This window comes from Anser cygnoides, chromosome 2 (assembly GCF_040182565.1).
Source record: "Anser cygnoides isolate HZ-2024a breed goose chromosome 2, Taihu_goose_T2T_genome, whole genome shotgun sequence".
NCBI classification, from domain to species: domain Eukaryota; kingdom Metazoa; phylum Chordata; class Aves; order Anseriformes; family Anatidae; genus Anser; species Anser cygnoides.
Genome location: NC_089874.1, coordinates 20158282 through 20164520, shown reverse-complemented (window position 1 = coordinate 20164520; position 6239 = coordinate 20158282).

Below are 6239 nucleotides of genomic sequence, written 5' to 3'. Positions count from 1 at the left end.
ACAAAAGACTTAAAATCTGGCCAAGTCCTAAATATCCAAGAGTCACTCTAGACTTCCAGGACAGCATGAGCAAGGACCACAGACAGCAAGAAGGTGAGGCTTTAACCCCTTCCAGAGTGGTGTTTTCCCCAAATTTCCTCACTTTACAAACCGCCAAGTCTCACTGCACACCTGCATCACCATGGGCTCATGGTCCATGAGGATCTGTGCTGAGGAAACTCAGAATCTACGTTCCTGTACAAGCCCTGGCAAAATCCATGCCAGTAGTCATTCATCATTTGCATTCATCACCTTAATTAAATACCTATTCGGATGCATGTGCTCTGATTAACATACTGTGTTTTGGTGTGGAGCTGAGTCTTGATATGGAACAATTCTTTAGCAATGATTTTTCCTTGGTCTGGATTTCTTTCAGGATAGTGCTCAGCATGAAAGCTTGGAAATACAGCTATGGATATTCTGAAGCCCTAATATTTCATCCCACTTTCTCACAGTGTGCTCGTGTCTCTGAAGTGCTGTGGTGGACAATGATACCACCCCACTATGGTCACTGCTTCAGGTGAAACAGAAATCTCATTTCAAAAAACAAAACAAAAAAAAAAAAAGGGGACTAAGCAGACAAAATTACTTAAAAACATACTCCTGGGTTTATGTTTCCAATAGTTTGTACGTTTCTATGACTCATTAGGCATATTGCTTTTTAATGTACAGAAATCCATTCCCCTACAGAGAGTCTATTCTGAAGGTTTTATTGTATGAATTCAACTTATAATAAAGGTAAATACATATCATTTCCGATGTAATCATTAAGTTTTTCCCATATGAGGCTTTTAAACACGCTGTACTTAACAAAATATATAGTTCTTGGATATTTACTCCTTTCTACATTGGAAGGTTACTTGACTGAAATGTAAAAACTTTTATTTTTTAAGAAAAAACAATCAGTTTTGCCTCTAAATACATTCTAACCTACATTGGATGCCATTTTGTAGCACAAAGCATTGAATGAAGCTGAAAAGCAGTGCATCCTTAACTACTCGCATCCTGAAGAAATAATAATAATGTTAAAATCAAAGGGGTTTCTATTTTAAACCTGTGCAAGGACCGCATAGATGTCCAAGTGATTTTCAGTTATTGTTTGCTTCAAAATAATAAATAATGAAGTGATAAACTAATTTTCATGTCATTGGTACAAAACACTGAAACACCACTTAGGTGCAAAGTGTAGACAAATTCTTTCTTTCCACGGGTTTCACTTAATTCTTGGACCATATCTACATTCAAACTCTTTTCATTAATTTTTCAGTTTTCTAGGTGATTTTGCCAATGAGCAATTCAGGTTTGTTAAATTTCAATATTCATTTATACACAGGTAAAATAAAGGTCACAGAAGCTTCTAGTGTATTTTCCACAGTGTCCTGTAGAAACCCAATGTGAACCATGATAAGCAACGCAACTGATATTAATTCAGAGTTTCCCCTTTAAAAAAGGAAACGGGTCAAAGGATATACCCTCTAGGGTATGCACTGGGATTACACACCTGTGATTAATCTAACAAACTGCTGGAGATGTGATTGTTTCTTCATAGAACTGCAGCTGAAACAACAGTTCTTTGGCAGTAAAATAAATGTAACCCCTTGTGGTGCCCCTAGACATACAAGATAATTACAACAAAGTACCTTCATAGGAAGTTAGGACACTCCTGCTGCATCATTAAAATAAACGGACCTGCGATAACTGATGCAGCCTTGGAAGTGCCACAGAGGAGCATGGTACTCAAGAGATGAAAGAGACCCGCGCTCCTCCCGGAACGTGCATGTGCCTTCCATTAGCTCTAGTGCAAGCTGAGATCTCGAGCCCACATCCAGCAAGAATAAGAGACAGCTTTTACCCCTGTGAAGTCAACTGCAGTTTTGCCGGGGAGTTCAGTGGGGCAAGACTTCTAACGTAAAACTTAATTATCCCGAGGATCTCTGAGGCCTGCCTGTGCCTCGCGGTGCAGCCTGGTGCAGAGGCTGAGGCCAACCCCAGGCACGCTCTCTGTGAGCGCAGAAGCTCCCAAGTACTGCACCCAGCCCTGTGCTGAGCTCCCCAGGGCTCTACAGCCCTTCCCCAAGGGCTTTTCCAACATGAAATGCAGGCAAAGCTTCTTGAAGGGGAAACAGTGCTATCATGAGGCAATTCTGTCAGTTCAAGGATGGGAGCATGTGTTCATACCAAATAAATACCAGATAATACCAGTCTTGCAGCAACTTTATTTGGGTAGTGCTTTGCAAGTCAGAAGACTTGTTTCTCACCTCCTAGGCCATGCTAAGTCGTCGTGTACACTGTTCTCCATCTACATCCAAAATGCTGTGAGTACCAGATGCCCGCATGTGACAGTACAAACAGAGCCATTAGGAGAGGTAATTTATGTTATGTTTATCATCATTTAGTGGGAAATAAAATATGTTGAAGCTGCTTTCCTTCATTATTTTTTTTTTCTGAGCTGGTGAGCCCAGCAGTGTCCATTTGTTTGACTTCTACTTTTTCATCCTTTCCAGCCAAACAGTTGTGTAGATAATGCTGTAAACCTATAGCCTTTAGAGTAGACAATATTTTTTTCTCTGGAAACAGGAAAAGGCAATGCAGTAGTATATATGTGAAAGTTGTCTTCACCACTTCAAGAATGAAAAATGTGATTTTTTTTTTTTAAGGCAAAAATGTACAGGCATAAATTCCACATGGGTAAATGTTTATGTAGGAAAGTTTACCATGTTACAGAATCCTGTTCTAAAACAACCAGGGCAGTATGACGCTTTAATGTAACTTCTGGCACAGTAAATTTGTCTGTATAAATGGGGCCCTGAGCTGGGCAAACACACCAAGTTGTCTGTCTTGTGCCAGTGGAAAAAGAGTCTAATGGCCAGGGAACAAGGAAACAAGTTCCAGGTTCAAACTTATTTAGAAACACAATGAGAGCAAGTGGGATTATTTTTTAGGGCAGAAGTAAAGGGACATTTCAGGAATATCACTGTACACACACTCTATGTTATCTGTGCTAGATGCATGTGTACCTCTCGGCTAGAAGCAGATTTGATTCACCATGACGTGAATCTGATGTTGTGGATAAGAAGCAGAATGCAGATAAAATTGGAGCTTTGTTCTTAGATGTTCTTCCGCTCTCCACTGCTAAAAAAATACACAGCATCTAAATACTCCCCTCCTCCTAAATTGGCAAAAAGCAGAATTTGAGACTGGTTTAGAGGTCCAATAAGATGAAGAAAATCTCAGTTAGAGGAAAAAATTAGGTTTATATTCTTTCGGATACATATCATACATATGAACAAAAAATAAACACTAAAAATCTATGGGTCTCCTAAGGGAATAAAATAACTGAAAATAAAACAGAAAAAAAAAAATAATATCATTAAGAATTTCTGCTTTATAGAAGATTTTAAATAATATAAGTGAAAATAATATTTTTTCCTTGATGAAGTCCAGTGCTGAACTCAGTTTCTGAATTTTACAGAAGAGATTGAGGAAGGATAATTCTGCATTTATATGTGAGTAATTTATTTCTTATACATTTCATTTTTTCTTTAAAATGATAGTCACTCTTGTCACAGTTCTTGTAACGATATGCGATATAATCATTCCTCGCATAGGCAGTACAATCAACTGCATAATTATTATACCATCTCAGACAACTCTTCTTTTGAAATAGATGCCAATTAACCTAAGGTAACATGATACACAAATGAAACAACTGCATTTTAATAATCTTCATAAAGGAATAATTCTCATACAACATGATTTTTAATGGCTACTTCAGCAAATTCCCTATTTAATGTAATTAAATTCAAATAAGTTTTTTTACTTAATAATGTACAAGAATGCATCCGTATGAAAGTTGATGCTTGTTACTTTAGTCACACTAACTCAAGCTTTCCTAACTATTTCTGTCTAAATAAAGACTTGCTACCCAACTGATAGACTACATGAAATGCCCTTTCGTACCCTTTCCTACCAGACTGTACAGATTAACAGGACTCCACAAGCTCTATTTTATAGCTATGCTTTTGGTAAATACCTTGCAGATGTTTTCATCCAGAGACTATCTTCCTTCTTTCGGAGTGTGCATCATTCCTTGGATCTCTGTCTGTCTGCCTCATTCAAAATTCACGTCTACCAAATCTTTATTAGCTTCTCCACAGCTCTCCAGGTCTTCAGCCCAGACAGAGTCACTGTCTGGGCTGCCCTCCTTCTTTTCACACAAGCTTATTTCTGGATTTATCAACAAAGGAAGATCTTTCTAACCAGATTTTTGATTCTGGTGGCTCACATCTGTTCTAAGGACTGGACTCTGCTTTTAGCAGACATCACACTGCTGCGGCTGGGGCAGTCATCCAGGCCAGACTCTCACCACTCCTGGCTGGAGAGCCTCAGGTAACGTGTATTTATTTATCTAACAAAACTTTAGGAAAAGTGTCTCCCTTGCATTTCTGTTCCTCAGCTGGGGGAAGCATTTTGGCAGGTGTCGCATCCCTTCCCAAGGCTATTTTAGGATTTTGCTTGGGGGTCTCTCTGGCTACCACACCACAGTAAGGAGCATTTGGTTCACCTCCACTGGACCCTGACTGAAGCTATGAATTTCAGCCAATACGTTATTCACTTTTACAATTTCATTGCATATTAAAAAGCCGAACATAATATTTATTTTGAAGTCACACATGAAGTTTTAGTTATGGGATAGAAAATCTTAAGTAAACACTGCAGATTGCTTCATGGAGCAAGTCCCTCAAAAGCTGCAGTCACCATCTAGTTCAAGCCTCCAGCCAGAGCTGATACGCCAAAATGCAAAGCTAAGCAGAGGACAGTAGGTACAGCCCCTAGGGTCTGCCACGCCCAAGCAAATTCAGTTTGGCATTGAGATCTTCCTGCCAAAAAGTTGGTTTCACATGTAATATTTCACCCACCAAGATAAACAGTTGAGCATATACAAAGGAAAGGGAAAAGCAAATAATATACTTGTAATGCCAAATTTTAAACAATTTCTTCCTTCTTCTCTGTTTGTATCATTTTCTTGGTGATCTCTCCATGAGTATCAAAAGTCTCTTGTTGGTAAAAATATTTAAGTGATAGCTCTCAGCTTTCATGTGTAAATGGTTAAGGCTTTTTTTTTTTTTTTTAGAGTCAAACAATATAAATAAGGTGAAGAAGGGGGAAAAATGATACAAGATAGGAAACTGCAGTTCTACCTTCAATACTCACCATTCTGTTTATTGAAAACCTCAGACCTGTGCTAGCCATTCTGCAATCTGGCAAATCTGAGCTGCTCGGTCGTGTGTTTTGGCTGACCACTCCAAGCACAGCAAGAAGAACCAAGGCAGATACATCTGAGACAGCAGCACCAGATTCTTCATAAACAACAACACACAAAGACACATGCACAAAATGTGGCTAATGCAGATGGGAGGCAACTGAAATTTTAGGCTTGTTCACTAGGAGAGGCTCATAGCAGAGCAGTGATGTCCTGTTTGTGCTCCCTGGCTGCTCCGGAGGGAGAGCAGGAATAAGACCACCGAAGGGTGAAATGGGAAGCTCTCGAGCCTTGACACGTTAAGGCACGGTGGCAGCCTTCAGGGTCGTAATGCTGCTACTGAGTGCAGTGAGATGATCGCTCTGAAGTGCTTGACACTGCCTGCCCAATGTCCTTCATGAAATGACAGCCCATCGTGATAGGACTGTGCTTGTCCCACCAAGCTGTCCTGCCTGGGGATGGCACCACGACGCAAGACTGCCCCAGGCACGTGCTTCTGAATCAGGGGTTCATCCTCACTCCCCACTGCTGTGAGAAACACAGTTTCTTATCACACACGTGAGCTATCTGGGCTTGAGATGCCCTCCACACATGGGATTTCTCATTAGAAGTATAGAGAGTACAGTCTGTAATGTCTCCACGGGGCACATGCGAACAGTGGCTTTGTTTCCGTTTCAGAATAAGAAAAAAAAATCCTGATCTTGAGACCCTTACTCCCCATCCCAATATCAGGAAGCCTGTTCCAAAGCAAGAAACTCATACACTATTAAAAAACATCACTAAGAAGTTTTCAGATGGCTAAAGAAGATTTCCATTTTCTCCTCAGCAGATGAGCCTTTTTGGCTACAGTTTTCCAAATAAATTCAGCACAGCCCTAGTTCACAGACAGGGAAATCTCGGTCTAAGCAGGTAACAGATGGCAGCATTTTAAACAATT